This window comes from Macaca thibetana, chromosome 8, assembly GCF_024542745.1.
Source record: "Macaca thibetana thibetana isolate TM-01 chromosome 8, ASM2454274v1, whole genome shotgun sequence".
Classification (NCBI taxonomy): domain Eukaryota; kingdom Metazoa; phylum Chordata; class Mammalia; order Primates; family Cercopithecidae; genus Macaca; species Macaca thibetana.
In genome coordinates, this window is record NC_065585.1 from 50,185,821 (window position 1) to 50,198,491 (window position 12,671).

Sequence of the window (12,671 nt, forward strand, 5' to 3'; positions counted from 1 at the left end):
TAAAATAACCCAGGTGTATCAGTGTGTGCTGGGGAGGGACTTCTTTTCCAAACTATGGTTTTAAACATTCACATAATGTAAAATGCAGGTTAAGTAGGCACAAATTCAAGCATAGGTCAAGACCACCTCTCTGGTTTGTGCTTATAGACTTATTAAAGAAGATGAAGATACTTTGCTGTTAATTTTATGGTTTGAGGGGGCTCAAGCACTCAGAAGTTATTAAAGCTTTTAAGCATTTTTCCTCTTATTTTCTTTTAAAATCCTATTTCCTTTTAATCTATTTGGGGTTCAAAAAAGGGAAATAGATAAATAAATACCATCCTCTTTCCACATGGTGATTAGAGAGAAAATCCTTCATATGAGAAGCACTATAGTTTGAACGTGTTCCCCAAAGTTCATGTGTTAGAAACTAAATCCCCAGTGTAACAGTGTTGAGAGGTGGACCTTTAAGAGATGCCTCGGCCGGGCGCGGTGGCTCAAGCCTGTATGGCTCAAGCCTGTAATCCCAGCACTTTGGGAGGCCGAGACGGGCGGATCACGAGGTCAGGAGATCAAGACCATCCTGGCTGACACAGTGAAACCCCGTCTCTACTAAAAAATACAAAAAAACTAGCCGGGCGAGGTGGCGGGCACCTGTAGTCCCAGCTACTCGGGAGGCTGAGGCAGGAGAATGGCGTGAACCCGGGAGGCGGAGCTTGCAGTGAGCCAAGATCACGCCACTGCACTCCAGCCTGGGCGGCAGAGCAAGACTCTGTCTCAAAAAAAAAAAAAAAAAAGAGATGCCTCATAAATGGATTAATGCTGTTATCCCAGGAGTGGATTAGTTATCACAGGAGTGGATGCCTGATAAAAAGCATGAGTTTGACCCCCTTCCTCTCATGTGTGTGCACACGCTTTCTTGCGTTTCTGTAGGTCTGTCGACCTTGCATTTGCCAGACTCCACCACTGTAAGAAATAAATCTCTGTTCTTTATGAGTTACCCATTCTCAGGTATTCTGTTACAGCAACACAAAAAGAAATAGGACAAGAAGGGTCTATGTGCTGGTAAGAACACACACTTACCAAAGACCTACATGTGCCAGGCACCTTTCTGCCTTTATTGTCTCTCTGAGCTGGTATTATTGTCCCTCTTTTACATGTGAGGAAACTGAGGCACTTAGAAGATAAGCAACTGTCCCCATTCCAGAGCAGGAACTCCATAATTATCTGTCCCTTCCTTCCTTACCAGACAGCACAGAGTGTATTTATCTCCAGCATGCAACAGAATTGATTACCTGAGGCCCATTCTGTGAGACCTGTTCTCAGGGCTCTACAATTTAGTTTCACGTTATAATAATAAAAAACACAAAAAGTGACTTCTCAGAGATCTGTGGGCCTTTCTGGAAGTGTTGTAAAAACCCAAAAGACAGCAAAGGAATTCAAAGTTCTACGGCTCTTCAGCTTGTAAACCTATGGGTCTGGTCAGGTCCCCATGAGATACCAGGTCATGCCAAATCCTCAGTTACACTGTGTAGCACTGCTGAGAACCGCACTGCTCTTAGGCACAGCAAGGACTCTTCTATCTCGGGCCTTTGTACTTGCTCTTTCTGCTCCTGGACCACTCTTCTATGCCCTTTGGTTCTCAATGCTCAAATGCCATCTCCTCAGAGAGGCCCTCCTGACTTCCCCACCAATTTCTCTCTAAGCCTTTACCCAGCTTATCTTTCTTCACAGCACACACTAAATTACATATTTACTTGTTTATTGTATCTCCTCTACTAGATGGAAGGTTCTTGAGGGCCAAGACTTTATCTGTTTTGTTCACTGCTGTATGCCTGGTGCCTGACATAGAATAAGTGCTCATTAAATAATTGTTGAATAGGCCGGGTGTGGTGGCTTATGCCTGTAATCCCAGCACTTTGGGAGGCTGAGGCGGGCAGATCTTGAGGTCAAGAAATCGAGACCATCCTGGCCAACACGGTGAAACCGTCTCTACTAAAAATACAAAAATTAGCTGGGTGAGCTGGCACACGCTTGTAGTCTCAGCTACTCAGGAGGCTGATGCAGAAGAATCTCTTGAACCTGGGAGGCAGAGGTTGCAGTGAGTGAAGATCATGCCACTGCACTCCAGCCTGGTGACAGAGCAAGACTCCATCTCAAAAAAAACACAAAAAACAAAAAACAAAAACACACAAATTCATGTTGCAAAATGTAATGGATATTTAAGAGAAATAAATGCCTACTCCTATCAAAGAGGAATAAAGCAGGAAAAGAGGCCCCAAAAGGGTACTACAGAAATCAAAAACCTTGCCTCAGATGATCAAAACGTTTAGGCTGGCTTTGCCAAAGCCATGAGAAACATGGACATTTAAAAGCACAAATTCATCTTGCAAAATGAAATGGGTATTTAAGGTAGTTCATTCATGCAAAAAGAAAAAAAAAAGAATCCAATCAACGAGTTTTCCTTAAATAGGTAGATTAGGTAGATAACTTAGGCAGTGTGTGGCTTATGTAAGTAGTAACCATATCATCTGCATCCTTTTGAGAAGAGCAGAAAGGCACTTGTACTCAAGCTGTCATCCTAACAAAGCAATTCATGGTTACAGACCCACCTGGAGTTGCCTCTGGCATATGTGGACTGTTGGGCAGTGCCCAGAAGTAGCACTGTGAGTGAAGAAGTCGCTTTGGCAGCGGGAGTTACAAAGTCCTTTGCTCACACACTTCAACTAATGTCCAACAACCGCCCCAAGACCGAGTCACATCTGCCCCACACAGTGCCTCTTCAAGCTTCAGGGCTCCTTGGAGCTAGGGTGGTGTATGAAGGGCCATTCTGTATCACGTCTCTAGGCCATATCCATTAAGGGATGACCTTGCTTTCTGCTTGAAGGTGTTTTGTTTTGTTTGAGACAGTTTCACTCTTGTTGCCCAGGCTAGAGTGCAATGGTGCGATCTCAGCTCACTGCAACCTCCGCCTCCCTGGTTCAAGCGGTTCTCCTGCCTCAGCCTCCCGAGTAGCTGGGATTACAGGCATGCACTATCATGCCTAGCTAATTTTGTATTTTCGGTAGAGATGGGGTTTCTCCATGTTGGTCAGGCTGGTCTTGAACTCCCGACCTCAGGTGATCCGCCCGCCTTGGCCTCCCAAAGTGCTGGGATTACAGGCGTGAGCCATCGTGCCCAGCCTCTGCTCTAAGTTCTAAATAATTCGGTTATCTATACATTCAGCCAGAAACTAAGAAGCCTTGAAAGGACTTTCCAGAAACTGGAGAAAATATCCTAGGCCTGGAGTGATCGTTAGTCACAATCCAGGGCAGGCTACCCCAGTTCTTGGGGACTCCTCCCTAGCACTGGTTACTGAATGAAGAGGGCCCTCCTCCTTTTTCCTTTCTGCTGCCTCAGCCAGCACACAGATCCTTTTTAAGGATTTTATTTCAAATCACCATGTGGAAATAGGGTTAAACAAACAGACAAACATACAAAAGTCACAAAGGTTGCAGGGTCTTGAAAAGCTCTTACACTTATTGCCCTGGAACAATTCTTGACTCCTTTCTGAGATGGTAACTGGCAGCCCAGTTAAACGTCTGTTTTCTGTTTTTACTTCAGAAAGCAGAAATCACAGAATCTCTTGCTTCCTTGTTCCAGGCTTTCTGGAGACCCAGACAGACCCTTTCTTCCCTTAAGACAGCAGATGTCACTGGAATGCTAAGTGATTGTTTATCTAAAATGCAATTTTAAAAATTTCTTGTCTTTCCCTGACACTTGGCAACATGCTGTGTCCATAGTAGAAGCCCAGCGGATCCTAACTATTGATGGGTAGTTAGAAAAAGACCTAAGTGGACTTCACTTTGAGATTCTCCTCAGTACAGACTGAACAACTTGTTGCTTTGTTCTGAGGCTGCCCCAAGTAGCCATCCTACAAGTTGGTAAGAAACAACATTCTTTAGCAGCCTCGATGCCACTCGCAGGGTGATGGCCACAGCCTGCTTTCATAAGCAGGAGGCAGAGGCATTAGTTGCATTGTATCTGTTTGTTGGTGTGAATGTGGTCCTGCACTGTGAGTCTTCAAAACAAAACTTGAGGCTGAATCCCTTTTGTTAGGGTAGATAAGGGAGTGTATTGAGCTCCATGGAAAACAGACAGGAGGACTCTGACAGATGGGGAAAGGGTCACCCCCACAGCAGGGGGTCAGCCTGGAAGTGGGTACTATAGCAACACGCTAAGAATTATTCTGTGAATTAAGGGATGGTTGGATTCACTGGATCTGCCCAGGCGGGGAACCTGGCTGGGTCTTTGTCAGTGAACAGATGAAAAGCTTGCTTGCATTTGTGTAAGTTGACAGTTTGGTTGTGTTCAGACAGCTCTACGCTATGGAGATGACATTACTCCTGAGTTTTACTGCATGCATTTATGTAAATCAGTGGCATACCAGGGAGGGTGACAGCAGGAGTGATCTGCCCCAGCTACCGGCAGTACACAGTAAATTTGTGTGTCTGCAAAGAATTTTAAAATAAAATTGACTAAAAGTCAGTTTGCTTTTTATTATTATGCTCCAACAGTTCCAAACAATGTGGTAAAATACTCCTCCCTCCTAGGGACAGACTTTACCTATGCTGCCCCGAGGCACTCCCTCCTTGGTGCACCACTGGGATAAACAAGCACCAGGTGGGAAGAGTATAAATCAGCAAGAGAGTAAACAGAAAGCAAGTGACTCCTGAGATAAGATGTTTTCATCACAAACACTCTATTTGGTAGAGCTTAGAGTCATTGATCTGTGATGGGCATTTCTGTTAGCTTTGTGTTTTGGTTATCTATTGCTGCTTTAAAAACTACCCCAACATTTAGTGCCTTAAAACAATGATCATTTACTTGTTCACAATGCTGTCATTTTGCAGTGCTCCGTGGGGATGGCTTATCTCTGTTACATATGGTGTCTGCTGGAGCTGGAACTTCCTAAGGGCTTTTCCACTCATGTGTCTCATAGCTCAGCTGGGATGAGCTGAAGAGCTAGAGCTGGCCAGGCATCTTTCTTTTCACATGGCCTTTCCCTGTGGCTAGCAGGGTGGTCTCTCCTTATGAGTGGCTGGCATTTTCCAGAGTACAAAGCAGAAGCTATCGGGTTTGCTTAAATGCTTTTGCTTAATGCCGAGGCTTGGAAGTCTTAGAACATTCTTTCTGCCACATTCTATTGGTCAGAGCAATCACAGGGTCAGCCCAGATTCAAAGGGAAGAAAAATACACCCACTTCATGATGGAGATACTGTTGTGGTCATCTCTGGAAAAATGATCTACTTCATATTGTTTTCTTCTATCATAACAAGATCGTATGATTTCACATGTTGCTTTAACCATGATAAACCTTGTCAAACTGGAAAAAGGTAGGCCTTTTTCTTTTTAAAAATCAGCCCCTTGTAATTGTCATACCTTGATTCTGAATGTGGAGATGGCCTCTTCAATGGATTCCTAGGGAGAAACAAGAGATCATAGGGCTTCTACCTCAGCATTTGGGAGAAAATATTAGAATGAGCCTGATTTGCAAAAACCTAAAGTCCAAAGCATGTTCAAGTCTGTGAGACTATCTAGATCACAGTTTTAGCTCTTTCTCCCAAGACAAGGTCCAATGACCATCATATTTCGATCATTACTCCTTGGTGTCTGACAATTCTCTGCACTGCAATTTACATCCTTTAAAACCAGTACTGTTGGAAATGGACTATGTTGTGAGGGTCAGAATATGAGTGTCTTTCAGATACTGTAATGTGACAGGAATCCCTCGAGGGTTGCTATACAGTTCACCCCGGGTCACAGAACTACATCCCGGTCCAAACAGTATCCACATTAGAGCTAATAGGCATCAACGTCACTCACCTGCCTTTGCCAGACAGTTAATCCACCTATATGCGGACAGAGCCTTGGTTTGGAAAACACGTTCATGCCCACTGTCTCACTCTCTTGTCACTATAAATAACCTGGTGAGTTGGCAGGCCCGGCGTGAATGCCCACACTTTGCAGTATGCAAACAGAACAGAGGGCTAAGTTCCCTGGGTCACATGAGAGCTGGGCTGCAGCGCCTGGGGAGGCGGCCCTTCCCGCCAGGTGCGCTTGTTGTCCGCTGGAGCAGAGGCCCCCGAGCCTGCTGACCTCTCTGCCTTCAGGCCTGGTCTCGCAGTCCCTTGTGCCTCGTCTATAGGCAGGCGGAATCCACAGCGTACAGCAAGCCCGGCCAGCTCTTGGTGGCGGTTTCTACAGCAGGTGGGGCCTGGCTCCGTGACTGAATGGCCTCCATCCCTCTATCTGGGGCCCAGCAGCGGCCCCCTCCCAGCACCCTGGCTGCACATCGAACCCTAGGCAGGCCAGGTGGGGCTCCCGGAGGCGTTAGCCCCAGCCCTCCCAGGATTCTTAATGTTCCTCTCACAGCAGAAAACGTTCTGCGCCCTTTGTGCCTCAAACCCTCGACCCCTCACTCGGCCAGAAGGGTCGCTGAGGGGGAGCTCCTCCTCTGCCCTTCCCGTCGCCGGCCGGTTCTTCCTAGCCCGCCTGCTACGCGCCCCGCTCCCGCTGGCTCCCGGGAAGCCGGCCCCGGCCCCAGCGCTTCCCTCCCAGGCCTAGCCCCACTCTCCCACCCTTCCGCTCGCCCAGGCCTCCACGCTCGGATCCCGGTTTTTGTTGCCCGGGCTTGTTTCGGAGCTGAGCGCGCCGCCGGCCGGGCGCCAGGTCACGTGCGTTGGTGACAACCTCTTGCAGGGCGGCCCCGGGGCCCCCGCGCCGCCGATTGGTGGGGCCCGGCCTGGCGCGGCCCGGGGCGGGGCAGCGGGGCTGGACGGCGGGCGGAGCGGCCGATCAGCTGTTGCGAGCGCTGCACAACAACAAAAGGACTTGGACTGACCGGCCTGGGTGCAGCGACTCGAGGGCTGGAGTCGGCCCAGCGCCTGCCGTCCGGGGACCTGAGCGAGGGGAAGCGCAGCCCGGCCCCACCGCAGCTACCTCAGCAGTCCCGCGCCACCCGCGTCCTTCCCCGCCTAGCCGGCGGCCGCCCCCTTCCCCGCGCAGCCCCGCACGGCCCGGGCCCACGTAAGTGCCGGGGGACGGGCGGGCGTCCAGGGCCGCCTCGCTGCCAGTTGGGGCGGCAGCGCTGCCCGCTCCCGACCCCGGCGGGGCTGGCCGCGCGCCCTGCCTTGGGGCGCCGGTTGCGCTTCGAACCTCCTCGCTGCCTCCCCTCGCCGTCGCCGGGCCCGGCCGCCCACCCCGTCGGTTGGTCCTCGGCGGCCCCCGGGGCCCAGAGCGCGAACGGAGGCTGACAGAGGCAGCGACGGCGGCGCGGACAAGGGCCCGGCCTGGCCCCGGCGCTGGGCGGCGGTTGGGTGTTTGGTCTCTACCTCCTCCCCCGAGCGTGGCCTGTTTTCTTGGCCGCGGCGGGACCTCCTCCTCTCACTCCTCCTCACTCCCCTCCACTCCTCCTCCTCCGCCTGCGCTCGGCCGTTGGATGGGGCCGCCCGCTCGGCATTCGGCGTCAGGGCTCCTGCGGCCACCTCCGGGACGCATCTCCCGAGACAGAGGCGGTTGGGCTTGTGGCCCGGCGCTCTGTCCTGGCCCTGCCATCCTGTCCCCCGCGCCTGCCCTCCGAGCTCCGGAGGCCCTGCGGCTACGGGGAACCTGCTGCGTGACCCGGTCACCGGCCCCCGCCTGTCCGCGGCCTGTCCCTTGACCGGGCTTGATCTTACTCTTCGCTACCTGCCTTTGCACCTGTGGAAAGAGTACTCTCCTTGGCCCTTAACATTGAGATCCTTTGAATCGCTCACACTTACTGAGCGCTGAGTATGTGCCATATACTATGTTTTATTGCCCCAGTTGATTCTCATAACCCTATGTGAAATAAGGCCCGGCTATCTTACACATAGGAAACCCAAGGCACAGAGAGATTAAGTTGCTCAAGGCCACACAACCAATTAATAAAAGGAAATGGTGTTTGTATTTCACAGTGGCAGCCGAATTTTACCTGGAGAGCCTTTGTTTTGCTTGTATTTCCTGATTATATCTGCTCAGTAGGTTAATTCCAATTCAGAATGGATTAAGGAAGAGCCTTTTTACAACTGTGACTCCCAAGGACTTGGGCACATTGCTAAAAGAGCCTTTTCTGAATGCACAATAGTTTTGGGAAAAGGGGGGAAAATGTGACCCCTGGGGTCATTGAACAGAAGTCATAATCAGTTCCCCCAAGATACTGAAATCACCAGCTTGGTAATTGAAACACATTTTCATTTGCAGATGTGGAAAGCACTGGGAAGCTTTTAAGTCGCAATCAATGTAATTCTGAACTGGCAGCATAATTTTAAAAGGCCCCTGCCTGGAACCAGGACCTTACTAATTTCTGTGACCAAGGACTTGTTTCCTCATCCTATCTTTTGTTCTTTTCTGCCATTGCTTCCTCCGATTTCTGGTTTCAAAATTCAAGATTATCAGGCTGTGAATTACCACTTACTCTTGTCTTTGTCCACTGTCTTTTAGCCTTCAGGGCAGGCAGGGGTGGATCCCTGGGGAAATAACCTCCCTTGCATACTAGTTGAACAGACTTCATATAAGTTGAACAAGCAAAGACAACTTTCTTGGCCTGGGTTTTTCTGCAGTTCAAAATCCATTTTAAATTACTTGAATCTAGTCTTCATATAAGTGGAACAAGCAGAGATAACTTTCTTGGCTTGGTTTTTCTCCAGTTCAAAACCCATTTTAAATTACTAGAATCTGCATGTTTTTAAAATAGTGGAAGAGGGTGGGATAAAAAGAAGGAATTCTGAGGCTGCTTTTCAATGACGGTACGTGTAGCCACCTGATTTCCTGAAACTGTGAAGGAGCCATAACTGTACACAGATTTAGAAGTTAGATCATCAAACTTGTGGTCTTTTTTTTTTTTTTGATGTTTTTTGGAGCCGCCTACTGGCAGCCAAAACTAACTGAAAAGGGCTGTTTTCTGAAGTTCAGAGACCCACAGTTGAGACTAGGAGCCTAAAAGAGCATGTGTAGGGAAAACAAGGAATTGGAATCAGATGGATTTTTGCCCTAATGCTGACTCCACCCCAACCAACTCTGTCACTTTTGAACAAGTTAGTTAATTCCTCAGCCTGCTCTGTCACTTTTGAACAAGTTAGTTAATTCCTCAGCCTGGGTTTCCTCACCAGTAAAATGGGACAAATAAGTACTTCAAGGCCCCATTACATACAATAAGCATTCTGTAAATTGTAGCTAATTATTAAGTAGACGTTTTATGGATAAACTCAAATGCAGCAATGCCGAATGACTTGTTGACAGTCTCACAACTGGCTTTGAATGAACTTGTAGTTAATATTTACTCAGGTCTGCTATTCTAAGTAGTATACACTTAATCCTTACACTGGCACTGTGAAGTAGGTATTATAACTGTCATTCCCATGTTAAGAATGAGAAAACAGACACCAAGATGTTAGTAAATATCCTGAATTCACATAGGTTGCATGTAGCAGAGCCAAGATTTCAAACGGAGCAGGCGAACTCCATGGCCTGTCTTTTTTTTTTCTTTTTTTTTCGAGACGGGTCTTACTCTGTTGACCAGGCTGGAGTGTAGTGGTGGGATCATAACTCACTGCAGCTTCAAACTCATGGGCTCAAGCGATCCTCCTACCTCAGCCTCCTGGGTAGCTGGGACTACATGTGCATACCACCACACCCAGCTAATTTATTTTTTGTAGAGATGGGGTCTTGCTTTGTTGCCCAGGCTGGTCTTGAACTCCTGGCTTAAAGTGATCCTGCTGCCTTGGCCTCCCAAAGCGCTGGGATTATAGACATGAGCCACTGCGCCCAGCCTCAGAGCCAGTCTTTAAGTACCACAACATACTGCCTCTTGGTGGGCTACCTATCTTAAAAGTGAGAAAATAAATTATGCTAACAAGATCTTCCAAACTAGCAGTTTCTTTTGTAAGTGGTCAAACTAGAATGCTTTTCCCCATGAGTATTAGACTCCATCAGCCACCTTTCTCTGCCTACAAAGCATCTCTACTCATGTAGTAATATGCAAACCATTGATGATAAAATGTTAAGTAACAGTGAGATACAAAACAGTGCATTCACAAGATAAAAAGAAACCTTATCTATAGAAGAAAACAGAAGAAAAGGCACCAATATGTTAAGTGATGGGAACAAAGCAATGGAATAATACTTATTTTTCTTATTTTCTAGATGTTTTATAATGTCTTGTTCAGTTTATAATTAAAAAGACATAATTTATTTTTTAAAGGGAGGGATGGAGGTCTTTTGAGCCAAGCAGAACAGGGACAAAGCTGCCTTCTTGAAATGCTAGGGCCCAGACACTTTGTTTCTTTTCTGTATTTGGGGGTTCTTTTCTCTGCTGGGGAAACTGCTGGGCTGAGGCTAGTTAAAGCTGAAAGCTTGCAGGTGCCTTAAAGAACAACAGCGCTACTCCACCTAACCTGCTTTGCTTCACCTCTTTGCTGAATTCCAGAACTGGATTTGTAAGTTTGTCCTCTTAGGACACATACTTTCTCTGGAATTTTTATTTTCGTTCTATGATTGCCCTCGTGTTGTGAATATTAGTGATGATCTGGAGAGGAGAGGAGTCTAAAGCTCTACTTTTCCATTTACCTCCACGTAGAACCAGCCCAATTGACAGCCTCCATCCCTGGGCAGGAGCCAAGGTCAACAGTAGCAGTGACTGGGCAGGGATAGTCTCTGGGTCATCAGTAGGAAGGTAGACCTTTAAGACTTTTTCTAGAACTGCCCTGTTCAACAGAAATAAATAATGTGAGCCATATGTATGTTTGAATTTTCTAGTAGCTATATTAAAAAAGGAAAAAGAAACTGGTGAAGTTAATTTTATTAATGTATTTAATAATACTAAAATTATTTTTTCAACATGTAATCAATATAAAAACTTCTGCATTTTGGGGGGGTACTAAGTCTTTGAAATACACTCTAGTGTGTATTTTACACATAGAGCACATCTCAATTCAGATACAAAGTTTTCATTTGAACTACTTGCTCTATATTTAGACATAAAATTTATAGGTGAAAAAGTGGATTAATGCACGCTAACTGTTCCAAACATACTTGAAAGTTTTCAGAAAACTAAACTATCAGCTTTTAAGTTTAACTAGATTAAACTTAGTAAATGGATTAACTAGTAAAACGAAAAATGCAGTTTCTCGATGATACTAGTCACATTTCAAGTGTTCATTTACACAATGTGCCTGGTGGCTACCTCAATGGACAGTTTTAGCAATGCTGGGAGGGTCTCTCCAATAGCTCCTTGCCTTTTGTGACACCTGTGGGAAGCAGGGCCAGGGGAACTTGGCTTTGCTAGTTAAACCAGCCTCACTTTTTTGTGCTAGAAGTTTGTGGGGAAAGAGAGTGAAACGAGGTGATTCAGCACAGTCTCCCTATTTTCCCAATGGTGAGACTGAAGCTCAGAAGGGCCAGTTTAGCTCCAGCCACCTGTGGTAGAGCCACAGCAAGAACTGCTGCTGTGGATGACCAGGCCCCTTTCACCCTCCCCAGGAACTCCATTCTGTGTTCTTCCCATGGGTGTCAGCAGATGTGCCATGGAAACACCAGCAGTAGCTTGGGTGAGATGAAGGACAAGCTCCTCCTTCACTTGGCTGGGCTTCTCAACACTCTATTGCCCAAGGTTGGTTGTCCTTGCAGAGATATGGGACATCTGGAGGCAGCCTCTGACTTTGGGAAACCAAAAGAGCACTGACTTGTACTGCTCCCTAGAAAGCTCCTCCAGAGAAGCCTTTCCTGTAGCTGACTTGCTATTTGTGTATATTCCAGGCAGAAGCTGCCTTCCTGGGTTTGGAGCTGTGGCCAGAGGGGGCAATTTGCATGTGGGAACCCAGCAGCTGCCAGAACTGCAGTGGCCCCAGCAATGTTTTCGGCCTTATAGCTGCCAGTTATCTGACCTGGGCCCCAGTGCCTTACTCTCATGCAGCATCACAGGTAGGGGACAAGGCATTCGTTCATGATGAGCAAAGGTTCCCCTGTGTGGTTCTCCCCTCCCAGTGTCTTTAGCTGATTCAGGGCTAGAGTCCAGCACTATGCTGGAGAATTGGGCTTATTCTCTCAACTGGTTCAGCAGATACAGAATTGTACGTGGGGCCAATATCTGCCTCCACAATTTAAAATAAAATGGAGGAAGAATTTTGAAAATATGTTTTTCCCTCCTAGCATGTATCCTCAAAAATCTTTATTTACATCAGACCTTATGATAACTCATTTTGGGATATAACTGTCACACCACAGCGGGTCAAACAAACAAACTATACAGCCCACTTTTCTTTTGATTTCTCTTACATAGAGCATAAAGCTAACTTTGAATTCTGCTATAGCTCCAGCCTTCATGATTTGGCCGTGTTGCTTTCCAGAAGGTTTCAGGAAGACTGGTTATGCAAGTGACACTTCCTGTTTACCCATTTTTAATCATTAATGGCTGAAGAAGATGAATTGTGACCACAAAGTGTTCTAATGTCATTTATTTGAAATGTTTTACTTGTGTAGTAGTGTGCCAAACACTTGTAGCAGTCCAGTTTACACACAACAAACTGAACCAGGAATCTCAGCTACAGATCCCAACTACTTTTACAGCTAAAGATTACTTTTGAAAGTGAACTGTCAGGAGCCTGAAGTTGTGGATTCAAGGCTGATGCTTGTGA

The 12,671-nt window shown here is 47.0% G+C and overlaps 1 protein-coding gene across 6 annotated transcripts in view; it reads left to right on the plus strand.

The window, feature by feature from the left end:
- TP53INP1 (tumor protein p53 inducible nuclear protein 1) overlaps nucleotides 1–12,671 on the plus strand; it is a 117,878-nt gene that overhangs the window by 87,939 nt on the left and 17,268 nt on the right. For 2 of the 6 annotated variants that reach the window (XM_050800550.1, XM_050800547.1), the window contains exon 1: nucleotides 10,874–11,958. The exons of 1 other annotated variant lie outside the window; for it this stretch is intronic. The gene's annotated coding sequence lies outside the window, so the exon portion shown is untranslated. Of the gene's footprint in view, nucleotides 1–6,708; nucleotides 7,048–10,873; nucleotides 11,959–12,671 lie in introns of those variants that run through there. 3 more of the 6 variants (XM_050800549.1, XM_050800548.1, XM_050800552.1) reach the window with 3 other exon arrangements.